This window comes from Lepus europaeus, chromosome 11, assembly GCF_033115175.1.
Source record: "Lepus europaeus isolate LE1 chromosome 11, mLepTim1.pri, whole genome shotgun sequence".
Lineage (NCBI taxonomy): Eukaryota > Metazoa > Chordata > Mammalia > Lagomorpha > Leporidae > Lepus > Lepus europaeus.
Genome location: NC_084837.1, coordinates 96,690,244 through 96,703,674, shown reverse-complemented (window position 1 = coordinate 96,703,674; position 13,431 = coordinate 96,690,244). Strand labels below are relative to the sequence as shown.

The window sequence follows — 13,431 nt, the reverse complement described above, 5'->3', positions numbered from 1 at the left end:
ATGAATAAAAATTTCCAGTGTACAGCTTATGGATTACAATGGCTTCCCCCTCCCATAACTTCCCTCCCACCCGCAACCCTCCCCTCTCCCTCTCCTTCTCCCCTTCCATTCACATCAAGATTCATTTTCAATTCTCTTTATATACAGAAGATCAATTTAGTATAAAGATTTCAACAGTTTGCACCCACATAGAAACACAAAGTGAAACATACTGTTTGAGTACTAGTTATAGCATTAAATCAAAATGTACAGCACATTAAGGACAGAGATCCCACATGAGGAGCAAGTGCACAGTGGCTCTTGTTGTTGACCCAACAAATTGACACTCTAGTTTATGGTACCAGTAACCACCCTAGGCTGTCGTCATGAGTTGCCAAAGCTATGGAAGCCTTCCAAGTTTGCCGACTCTGATCATATTTAGACAAGGTCCTAAAAGACAGGGTGAGGATAGTAACCAATGATCCTAAGAGTGGCATTTACCAGGTTTGAACAATTATACAGCATTAAGTGGGGAAGAGGACCATCAGTACACACAGGTTGGGAGTAGAGCCATTGGTGGTAGAGTAGAGGTTATGATTACAAAGGAATGAGGCCCAAGTACGCTAGACAGGGTCTAGAACAAAGGACAGAGTCATTATTAGAGGAGCTAAGAAAGGTGCTGTCTAAGCTACAATTAAGTTTTCTGATTGAGAGGCAAGTAGAACCTGATAGAAAGGGCTTGATAATAATCTGGTGGGCTTTAGGCTTTGTAAGTTAAGAGGCCCAGACCTATCTATCTCTTCACTTGGGGTATATCCTAAGGGAGGTGTGAACCTCCTAGGGGAAGGCACTCTGTTGACTTTCATTACTTGGCTGGGCTAGGAGGAGAGCTGGCCAGGTAAAGGCAGGTGGCATCTCTAACAAGAAATTTACAGTTCTGCCTGCAATGTTGCTTACCCTACTTGACCATACCCTCAGCTGCAGTGGTCACTTTGGAAGTTGGGCTGAGTGAAGGGCTTTTCAGCTTAGAGCCAATAAGATCTGTGGCTCTGACCTGGGCATCCTTCGACTCCAGGGCAGGTCCATTTCCAGTGATCCAACTCTTGGCAGAGCTGCCAGCGCTCTTCACAAGCTGACTTCTGCTGAAGCCCAGGCTTACCACATTGAAAGCCACTGCAGTGGACTGGCCTGTTGGATCTTCTTGAAGGCAGATCACTGTACAGAACAGCCATTAATAGGCCTGCCACCCATTGCTTCTGATGCCTAGCTTTCTTTTCCTCCTGGTTTGTGTTAAAGCAGACCAGAGGATGCAAGTCAAGGGAGTGCCCGTGTCCCATCTCTAATCTTCTGTGGCCTGAACTACAAGTCTATAGTCACAGGCATGTTCTGTAGTAGTTTTTCTAAGGCAGACAATGCCCATGAAGAAAATTATATTCTCACTTTAAAATTTTCTTTCCCTTTGGTCTGAAAGGGAGGTTTTTTCTACTTACTGTATACTTCACTGATGGCGAAGTAAATCTAGCTATGAGATTATTATTTAAGTTCTTATTTTGGCTATGCTATTACAGAAAAATGTTAGCCATCTCTTTTATAAGGTCTAAAGATTAAATTGGGCATCCTACAGATTCCTGCATAATAGAATTAGTTTCCTACCTTGAAGAGAATAGAGAAATGAAAGAACAAGTTGGGCTTAGAATAGAGAAATGAGGGAGCAAGTCCTAGATCGCTTCCTGAAAATAGCAATATGACATGAATACTTAGCAAACAGTTAGAAACCATTTTTTAAAAATATGATGTCATTTCTCTCTTGCTGCTTTTAAGAGTATCTGTTTGCCTTTGACTTTTTAACACTTTATCATGTGCCTAATTGTAGTTATCTTAACTCCAAGATTATCCCACTAGAGATTTATTGAGCTTTGTGAGTATATAATCATGTTCATCAAATTTAGGAACTTCTTTTTTTTAATCTAAAGATTTTTTTAAAACTTTTATTTAGTACATATAAATTTCCAAAGTACAGTTTATGGATTACAATGGCTTCCCCCCTCCCCATAACTTCCCTCCCACTTGTACCCCTTCCATCTCCCGCTCCCTCTCCCATTCCATTTACATCAAGATTCATTTTCAATTATCTTTATATACAGAAGATCGATTTAGTATATATTAAGTAAAGATTTCATCAGTTTGCACCCACACAGAACATAAAGTGTAAAATACTATTTCAGTACTAGTTATAGCATTAATTCACATTGGACAAATAATTAAGGACAGAGATCCCACATGAGGAGTAAGTGCACAGTGACTCCTGTTGTTGACTTAACAATTTGACACTCTTGTTTATGGCGTCTGTAATCTCCCTAGGCTCTAGTCATGAGTTGCCAAAGCTATGAAGCCTTCAGGGTTCACCGACTTCGATCATATTCAGACAAGGTCACAGTCAAAGTGGAAGTTCTCTCCTCCCTTCAGAGAAAGGTACCTCCTTCTTTCATGGCCCCATTCTTTCTATTGGGATCTCACTCACAGAGATCTTTCATTTATGTCCTCTTTCTTTTTTTTTGCCAGAGTTTCTTGACTTTCCATGCCTAAAATACTCTCATGGGCTCTTCAGCCAGATCCAAATGCCTTAAGGGCTGATTCTGAGGCCAGAGTGCTGTTTAGGACATCTGCCATTCTATGAGTCTGCTGTGTATCCCGCTTCCCATGTTGGATCATTCTCTCCCTTTTTAATTCTATCAGTTAGTATTAGCAGACACTAGTCATGTTTGTGTGATTCCTTTGACTCTTAGACCTATCAGTGTGATCAATTCTTAACCATTATTTGCCCACTGCCAGACCTTTTCTCACTCCCTCTCCAATGTGCTCATTATGCTATCCACAGCTCTTTTTTTTTACCTTTTTTTCCCAATCTGTTTCTCAGGCTGCATAATCTCACTGACTGTTTTATCTAGTTATTCATCCTTTTAGTACTCAAACCTGTTGACAGATTTTTTTGTTGTATGAGATTTTTTTGTTTCAGTTATTATCCTTTTCAACTCTAAATTTTCTGTTTAGTTCCTTTTTATAATTTCTGTCTGCTAATTGATACCTTTTATTGAATGAAATACTGATCTCATACTGTGCTTTAGCCCTGACATATCATTTCCTCTAAGTCTTTGAGCAATATATAAAAGAGCTGAATTAAAGTCCTTGTATAGTTAAGTCTATTGTCTGCTTCTTCAGAAGCAGTGTCTATTGATTACCCTTTCTTTTCCTGCATGTAGGTTATAATTACTTATTTACTTTTAAAATAATTAAGTTGCAAACTAGATATTTTAAATAAAATCATGTGGCTATAGTCACCATACTGTGCAACAGAATATCAGAACTTATTTATTCTTTTTAATTTTCTTAGATTTATTTTATTTATTCGAAAGACAGCAAGACAGAGAGAAGGAGACAGAGAGAAGAGATCTTCCTTCTGCTGGTTCACTCTCCAAATGGCTGCAATGCCCAGGTGGGCTAGATCAAGGCCAGGAGCCAAGAATTCTATCCAGGTCTCCCATGTGGGTGGCAGGGGCCCAAGTGCTTAGGCTATCCTCTTTCCCAGCTATATTAGCAGGGAGCTGGATTGAAAATGAAGCAACCAGGACTCAAACTGTTATTCTTATATGGGATGCTGGCATCGCAGGTTGCGATGTAACCTGTTGTGCCACAATGCCTGACTTTATTTCCCTTTTCCAACTGTAACAGTATCCTCATTGACCAGAAAGGTTGTTGTTGAATAATTTTTAAAACTAACTCTGTAGAACCTATATTTCTTGTTATTTTTAGTAGCTGAAGTCTCTATAGAAATTTCCTGAAATGCTTGAACCAGTAAGTCTCCTAGTCTATGCTAGGGGGCTTTCTGCAAGTTGGGCATTCCTTCAGCAGTCATCCAGGCAATTTACTACTTTGCTGGCCTTGATTTCCTGCTTACTTCAAACCTTGAGGTCACCCAGAGGTGACAGCTTCAAGCTTTCTCACATCTTTCCTGAGCAAGCTGACAGCTCTGGGCGTTATGTTCAGTGCTGTTCATTTAGGTGGCCATCTGCAGTCTCAGGAGTGTATCAGAACTATTCAGAACCTTTATGAATATCTCACTCCTCAGATTTTCCTTTTAGTTTTTTTTTTTTTTTGGACAGGCAGAATGGATAGAGAGACAGAGAGAAAGGTCTTCCTTTTCACCGTTGGTTCACCCTCCAATGGCTGCTGCAGCCGGCGCATCGTGCTGATCCGAAGCCAGGAGCCAGGTGCTTTTCCTGGTCTCTCATGCGGGTGCAGGGCCCAAGGACTTGGGCCATCCTCCACTGCCTTCCCGGGCCATAGCAGAGAACTGGCCTGGAAGAGGGGCAACTGGGATAGAATCCAGTGCCCCAACCGGGACTAGAACCCTGTGTGCCAGCGCTGCAAGGCGGGGGATTAGCCTGTTAAGCCACGGCACCGGCCCCTTTTAGTTTTTGATGAGCTGTTTTTTGTTATCCACCACCTCAGGTTGCTGGTTGCTCAGTTAAACAATTACCTTTAAATGTTTTGAACAAATGCCTCTAAGGAATGGGCCTCTTCATACCAAGTGAGCTCTGATTAGTTCAAATAATCTTATAGGTAAAGTCCTCCAAAAAACCATCATCCACGTCAGATAATGACAGTGTTCTGGGGCTAAAGCTTTGACAGAACCATAACCCAGTTGACTTATTTCACAGTGTGGTTTTTCAAAGCTACCATGCAGTTGGAGAGAGAGGGATGGGTATAGGACAAGTTAAAATGCCATTGAGGCACTTTGACCATTTTGAGTAGCTATTTTTCTGGTGTATATATGTTCCATAGATTGTACAGGCCTTTAGTTAGCTTCATGTGTTCTGAAAAAGTTGATTCTATAATTATTGTAAATTTTTCACTGATATGTGGGACAGAGAATTTTCTCAGAGACCTGAGCTTCTGCTTGCAAATTGCTGTGAAGCCTTAGGGTACAGCCCAGTTTGACCCCATGCTGGGTTTTGAGGCCAACCCAAGGGCTGGCTGTCTGCCCTCCTTTATGCTGCTGGTGCTTCTGGTAGTGATTGTTTTCCTGGCCTTTACTACTAGAGCACTTCTTCCTGACACATCTTGCTTCCAGAGAAGGAGACGGAGCCGCAGGGCCAGGTTCAGTGCACAGAGATGGCCCGCAGGCATCTGAAGAAGTATATCTGAATATCTCTTGCTCTTGGTGGGCAGGCATAAGAAACAGATGTACCAGAGGGGCCAAATTATGGTCACCTCACCAGCAACCTACTGGCTGGGAGGGTCTGGGGAAGAGATGCGAAGATGACAAGGTTAAACTACAGAACAGCATTTCATATCAGGTAGCAGACCTACATCATTTAAAGGGGTAACTTGTTGAGCTTAATCAGGAGTTTCTTCCACAAGAAGATCAGCTTCAGCACTACAGACAGAAAAGTACTTTCCTTGTGCAGTGGTTAGCATATGAGACTTTTCAGTGTGGACAGCAGGTCAAGGAATTAAGAGCATGATATGAAGAAAAATTAGCAGACCAATTTTTTCAACAAAATCAAGAGACTCACAAAGTTCAAGCAAATGATGGAGAATAATCAGGTGTGAATGATCATGTAGTAGCTAAAAATATTCCAAAAGTAGCTGAGAATGAAGAACCCCCAAGTTATACTACATATGGGAAAGAACAAATCAATGAGGTGGTGATGTGGGATGGCTGGAATAGAAGAGAATGACCTAGTGATGATCTTCCCACTGCTTTAAAGAGGACTTCTATTTCAGTTTCTGAACATGGAACTCATCAAACAATTTCCCATCTTCCAAGTAGACAACCTCTGTCCACAAATTTGGCTGAAGATGCACAGGTGAACCACAGTGCAACCCTTGGTACTCAAAACAGAACCCTTCTAACATTCTTCAGCATTTAACTAGAGGCCCAAACTTGGAGAGTGAACCCAGAATTCTAACAGCTGTACTAAACAGACTTCCAAGGATAAATTTGGTGTCTTCCATAAATTGAAGCAAAACGATGAAGAATGAAAGCTTCAGGTGGACTTTGCAAACTGTGAAAAGCAGCATTTCAATGATGTCCTTTAAATCCTAAGGAAAAACTTAAAAAAACATAAAGTACTGTAAAATGAAATTTCTACTCCATCATTTTTACTTTTTTAAAATAAAGATCAGTTCTATGGGTTGTAAAGATACATTGAGATAGATTTAAGGAATATTTTAATGAATCAATATATCCATGTATATATGTGAACCTTTTCCTATTATATTCTCTAAGTAGACACTTTATTTGTTATGTTACGGTTGAGCCAAAACAGTTAATCTTTGCATTTAAAGCAAACTACTGTGTTTTTCACATTTTATTGAGCCCAATAATTCTTTCCACAAGTAGACAAGCAAGGAAAAATTGTTGTACATTTTATGTTTCACATAGTTTAATCAGAGTGAGAACAGTTACTCAGTTGAAAACTTTTTATGTAGTAATGTATTGTTAGCCCAACAGATGTTCTATATCTATCCCTTATTTCATGATCTTCAAGGAGTTATACCTATAATAATTACATAAAAAAGGGGAAATGGAAAACAAACACTGGACAACATGTGTACAAAATTCCCTCCCTACTCCTGTTATTTTACATGAGTGCTAATGTGTTTTGGCAAATAAGTTTTCAGTTGGGGCCTGCTAAGACATGACAGTATTCATGAGTTATATCTTATATCTTACTTGGTTCTTGAACTTGTGGAATGCAGGATTCATATGTATTTTCAGTTTTTATTTTTTCCTCAAGTAACACCAGTACTGCTTCACTATGGCCATCACTAGCTAATTTTTTTATATTTTCATAGTTCAGACTGGTGAAGATATTTGTGATTGAAATGCCAGATCCTGAAAGGGGCTAAATCTACTTTGAAATGAATCTGCAATCAGGATTTCAAAGCTTTTCTGATCATTTTACTGATCTTTTATGACTAGACTTTTTCAGAAGTACTACATAAAGAATTTTAGCATGTTTTTATAAATGCACAAATAAATGTAAGTACAGTGAGGTCCCCTACTATTTTATTAAAATAGCTTAAAATTTATAACAAAAATGAATCATTGTCATTAATATGTTAGTTAAGAACACATAAAGCTCATATTTGTTAGACTTACAAAATTATTTAAATGTATTTGCCTTTTATTTAACTCTATTTAATAAAATGTATAAGCTAGCTAATCCCTGTTCTCTGATTTATATCATTTTAAAAATCTTATCCCACCTCCTAAAACAAAAAGTTTTAATCATAAATAGAAATTTAAGATTGTCAACCCTGTTTTTCAGAAGGATGACTGTTAATTGCACACAAACAACATGAAATGCATTTCCCCCTAGTACTAATATTTCGGTCAAAATTCAGACTAACAGTGGCTAAGAGATAGGTCATTCACTTGCTGAGGTGCTCCAATTCTTAAACTTCAGCTTCAAATTAATTAATGACCATGAAAAGATGCAATAATCTACTGTTTTTCCCACATTGTCAAACAATCCATGACTTTATCGTAATTAGAATCAGGCCATATTTAAGAAGTATTATGGTTCACAGAATTTTTAAAATATAATTAAAGGGAAGTGACATACATCTTTTGGGCCTTAGTGTGAGGAGATGAATCTAAAAATACTCCTAGTTGTACTTCTTTCTATTTAATTTTGTAAAATCTGTACAAAAGAAAATCATGAAATTACCTTAGTTGCTTTGTCATAAAAACCATTTGGTTGTATGGTAGCTATTACATAGCAAAATTTCTTCAATTAACAACTAAGAATTTTTTAAGTTTTATTTATTTATTTGAAAGGCAGAGTTACAGAGAGAATGGAAGAGACACAGAGAGAGAGAGGTCTTCCATTTACTGGTTCACTCCCCAAATGGCCACAATGGCCAGAGCAAGGCTGAGCCAGGCTAAAGCTAGGAGCCAGGAGCTTCATCCTGCACTACCATTTGGCTGTCAAGGGCCCAAGTACATGAGCCATCTTATGTTGCATTTCACAGACCATTAGCAAGGAGTTAGATTGGAGCTAGAGCTGCTGCCAGGGGGTTGAATTGGTGGCCATGTGGGTGCTGGTGTCACAGGTGGCAGCTTTACTACACTACAACACCAGCACCAGCAGCCTAGACATTTCATAACTGGAGAAATCCCAGACTAATTGATAATATTTTTGACCGTATTAACTATGTGAATCTTTTAAAAAAATATTTGTTTATTTGAAAAGCAGAGTTAGAGATGGAGGAGGCAGAGAAAGATCTTCCATCTGTTCACTCCCCATTTGGCCACAACCACTGGGGCTGGGCCAGGCCAAAGCCAAGAGCTTCTTCTAGGTCTCCCATATGGGTGTCAGGGGCCTGGATCAGAAGTAGAGCAGCTGGGACACTTACTGGCACCCATATGGGATGCCAGTGTCACAGAGGATTGCTTAATCTCCTATGCGACAACAACTACCCTATGTGAATCAACATTCTACAATCTGTTTTAGACATACTGTTTTTATGTTTTACTTCTGCCTTAAGCTTTCAGGTTTTCTTGATGTATTTTTTGCCCTAATTTAGTGTTAAGTTGATGGAAATCATCTCTTGCTGGGTTCTGATAAATTAAAAATTGAAAAAAGAGGCTATTTATCTCTTTATGAAAGACAGAATCTTCCATCCACTGGTTCATTCCTCAAATGGTTGCAACAGCCAGGAGCCAGGAACTCCATCCTGGTTGCCCACATGGATGGCAGGGACCCAAGTGCTTGAGCCATTGTCTTCTCTCTTCTAGGTGCATTAGCAGGAAGCTGGATCAGAAGCAGAATACCCAGCACTCAAACCTGAACTCTAGTATGGAGTGTAGGCATCCTAAGTAGCGGCTTAACCTGATGGACCACAACATCCACCCCTGAAGTCATCTGGAATCTTTTCCTTTTATCAGTTTCCAAGTCTACTAGTTTTCATAGAATTTTTCTTTAATTTGTGGCTTGTAATTTTTTCTTCCAGCGTCTTTAATATTCATGATTCCTTGAATGGTGTTTTGCTACTTTTCTTTTCTCAATCCCCTTGTGTTCAAGGAAGTTTCTGTCTCTAATAACTTCAATTTCCACCCAGATGGGCAATGATTCTCAAATTCTGTCCTCATCCTAGAGCTTCCTTCTGCATTCTGAAATAATGTTTCCTGGCAATTCTGCCTTATTTTCCAGAGAATCTTAATGTTTCCACATGAACAGTTCTGTCTCACTAAAACTTTAAAAAAAAAATGTAAAATGTCATCCTACTTTAAAACATATTTTATTTACTTAAAAGGCAGGGTGACAAAGAGAAATGGAGAGACAAAGAGAGAAAGAGATCTTCTGTTCACTGGTTCACTCTCTCAAATGGCTGCTACAGCCAGGGATAGGCCAGGCTGAAGCCAGGAGCCTCAGACTGAGTCTCCCGTGTTGGTGGCAAGAGTCCAACCAAGTATGTGGGCCATCATCTAGTGCTTTTCCAGGCACATTAGTAGGGAGCTGGATTAGAAGCACAACTAGGCCGGCACTGTGGCTTAACAGGCTAATCCTCCACCTTGAGGCACTGGCACACCAGGTTCTAGTCCCGGTTGGGGCGCCGGATTCTATCCCAGTTGCCCCTCTTCCAGGCCAGCTCTCTGCTATGGCCCGGGAAGGCCTTGGAGGATGGCCCAAGTCCTTGGACCCTGCACCCGCATGGGAGACCAGGAGAAGCACGTGGCTCCTGGCTTCGGATAAGCGAGATGCGCCGGCCTCAGAAGCCATTGGAGGGTGAACCAACGGTAAAGGAAGACCTTTCTCCCTCCCTCTCTCTCTCTCTCACTGTCTAACTCTGCCTGTCAAAAAAAAAAAAGAGTACATAGGAAAAGTAGTGATTTTTCAAAGATTTCTAATTCTAAATGTTTGAAATAAATTTTGTTGTCACAGGGATTGGTGTCATTTGAGGATGTGAGTGTGGACTTCAGTCAGGAAGAATGGCATAAAATGAACCCTGCTCAGAAGACCCTGTACAGAGATTTCATGCTGGAGACCTACAGCCATCTCGTCTCAGTAGGTAAGCAGACCTTATTACGTGTCTCCTTGTAGAATATATATCCTTTCTTTTTCTGTTAACTTTTTTTAAAAAATATTATTTATTTATTCGAAAGGTAAAATTCGAGAGAGGGAGAGGCAGAGGCAGAGAGCAAGAAGTCTTCCATCTGCTGATTCACTCCTAAAATGGCCACAAAGGCCAGGGCTGGGCCAGTGCAAAGCCAGGAGTCAAGATCTTTGTCCTAGCATCACACATGGGTGCAGGGGCCCAAGCACTTTTCCAGGCACATTAGCACAGAGCTGGATCAGAAGTGGAGCAGCCAGGACTAGTTCTAGTACCTATATGGGATGCCAGCACTTTAAGCGACAGCTTAACCTGCTATGCCACAATGTTGGCCCCAATATACATCCTTTTTAAAAATTATCATGACATATGGGCCCTTATAGAGATTAATATTGTACTGGCTTTGAATTAAGAGGTCTAAGGTTAAGAGACAAAAATGATGGTTTTATCCCATTGAAAACTTTGCCATGTTTTTGAATCTTCAGAATCCCAAAAGCCCATGAATCTCATCTATATATATTCTCAATTATTCTGTTTATAGGATATTGTGTTACCAAACCTGATGTGATATTCAAATTGGAACAAGGTGAAAAGCTGTGGTCCTTGGAGGACAAATTGCTAAACCAGCAGGAACCAGGTGAGTGAACACTGACAGAAAGAGATCTGGGGTTGTTTGACCTTAGAAGAACACTTTTGTTAGTTTATTTTTTAATTATTGAAATAGTTATTGAAATATAATGCATGTATCATATAATTCCTTATTTAAAGTACAAAGTTCAGTGACTTGGCATATGCACAAATTTATACAAACATCACCACAGTCAATTTTCATCACTTCAGAAAGAAACCTGTATCTTTCAGTTATCACCCTTCTAACCCCTAGCCTCTCTGGTCCTAAGCAATTACTAATATCCTTCTGTCTCTACATTTGCCTATTCTGGACATTTCATATAAATGGAATTATATAACATTTGATCATTTATTACTGGTTTCTTTTGCTTAGTTTACAAGATTGATATGTATCAGTACTTCATCCTTTTGTGGCCAGATAATATAACACTGTATGGACATACCACATTTTGTTTGCCTATTCATTAGTGATTTGCCTTTTGGCTGTTGTGAATAAAGCTGATATAAACATTCATTTACATGTTTCTATATGGATATATGTTTTTATTTTTCTTAAGTATATACTTAGGATGAAACTGCTGGGTGATACAGCACCTCTTTGTTTATATCTTTGAGGACCTAATTTTTCTGATTTATACACATCCTCACCATAGTAGGAGATTTTATTCTAACCATTCTTATGGATATGAAGTGGTCCCCTTGTGGTTTTGATTTATATTTCTGTTAGTCTGCTGGAGCTTTCATAATAAAATACCATAAGCTGAGTGGCTTAAACAACAGAAATGTATTTCTTACAGTTGTATAGGCTGGAATTCCAAGATTAGGGTGCCAGTAGGTTGATTTCTGATAAGGCCTCTCTTTTTCTTTTCTTTTTGAAAGATTTTATTTATATATTTGAGAGGCAGAGTTACAGATGGTGAGAGGGAGAGACAGAGAGGAAGGTCCTCCATCCATTGGTTCACTCCCCAAGGGGCTGCAATGGCCAGAGCTGAGCCAATCCAAAGCCAAGAACCAGGATCTTCCTCCAGGTTTCCCATGTAGGTGCAAGGGCCCAAGTGCTTGGGCCATCTCCCACTGCTTTTCCAGGCCATAGCAGGGAGCTGGATCAGAAGAGGAGCAGCTGGGACTAGATCCGGCGCCCATATGGGATGCTGATGCTGCAGGTGGAGGATTAACCTACTGTACCATAGCACCAGCCCCAGGCCTCTTTTTCAATTCTACAGTCACCTTCAGACTGTGCCTTCATATGGCCTTTCCCTTATGCACATGCAGTTGAAGAGAAAGAATATCCTAGTGTTTCTTCCTTTACTTACAAGAACTCCTGTCCTGTAAGATAAAGCCCCACGCTTATGACCTCATTTAAAACCATACTTCCTCATTACACTTGAGGGTTAGGGCAATAACATGAAATTGGGGAGGAGACATAGTTCAGTCCATAAAAATCTACTGGATCAGCCAGTGCCATGGCTCACTTGGCTAGTCCTCTGCCTGCGACACCAGCACCCTGGGTTCTAGTCCCGGTTGGGGCGCCGGATTCTGTCCTGGTTGCTCCTCTTCCAGTCCAGCTCTCTGCTATGGCCCAGGAAGGCAGTGGAGGATGGCCCAAGTGCTTGGGCCCTGCACCTGCATGGGAGACCAGGAGGAAGCACCTGGCTCCTGGCTCGGATCAGCGCAGCACATTGGCCGTAATGGCCATTTGGGGAGTGAACCAACGGAAGGAAGACCTTTTTCTCTGTCTCTCTCTCTCTCTCACTGTCTAACTATGCCTGTCAAAAAAAAAATCTACCTGATCACTTAGGACAGCAGTGACCTTTTTATATGCATATTAGCCTTTGTCTATGCTATTAAGCAATCTTGGGAATTTTCAAGTTACATTTTTAAATTATTTATTAAAAGAAAGTAAAATTATCAGAATTATTAGGAATAAAGCATACTTACCAAACATTTTTGTTATGGAGAAATATAAATAAAGGGCATAACATAAAGGTTGACATAATTTACATCAAGTCTATCTTCCAGTCAATGCAAATAATTGGATTAGTTGAAAACAATATCTCTAAATAAGTGACTTAGAAAAATTGTAATGAAAGATGTTGAATTAATAAAATAATTTAGGACTCATGTCCTGTTATTAAGATTTTAACTTAGGGAATAAGTGCATTAAATGAAAAGAGTCCCTTTTAGCTCAAGAGCACAGATTATAGAAAACCTTTAAGTATTTTAATGACTAAACCAAAAAGTATGTCAGTGTTCATAAAATAATGGAAAGAGAATTGGAAATGAAAAAAAAAAAAAACTGGTGTTAAATTGGAAATGGCATAGAAAATTAATTAATTAAAAAATTATGTAGGATCTCTGTCTTTAATGTGCTGCACACTGTTATTTAATGCTATAACTAGTACTCCAACAGTATTTTTTAAATTTTGTGTTGCTATATGGGGGCAAACTGTTGAAATCTTTACCTAATATATACTAAACTGATCTTCTGATATAAAGAGAATTGAAAATGAATCTTGATGTGAATGGAAGGGGAGAGGGAGCGGGAAAGGGGAGGGTTGCCAGTGGGAGGGAAGTTATGGGAGGGGGGGAGCCATTGTAACCCATAAGCTGTTCTTTGGAAATTTGTATTCATTAAATAAAAGTTTAATAAATAAAAAAAATGGAATTCTAACGACCTAAAACTCAGTAGAATTAGGA

The 13,431-nt window shown here is 39.6% G+C and overlaps 1 pseudogene; it reads left to right on the top strand.

Moving 5' to 3' along the window:
• Positions 1-4,981: 4,981 nt before the first annotated feature.
• On the top strand, positions 4,982-6,081 carry LOC133769620 (protein GOLM2-like; annotated as a pseudogene).
• The last annotated feature ends 7,350 nt before the right edge of the window (positions 6,082-13,431 follow it).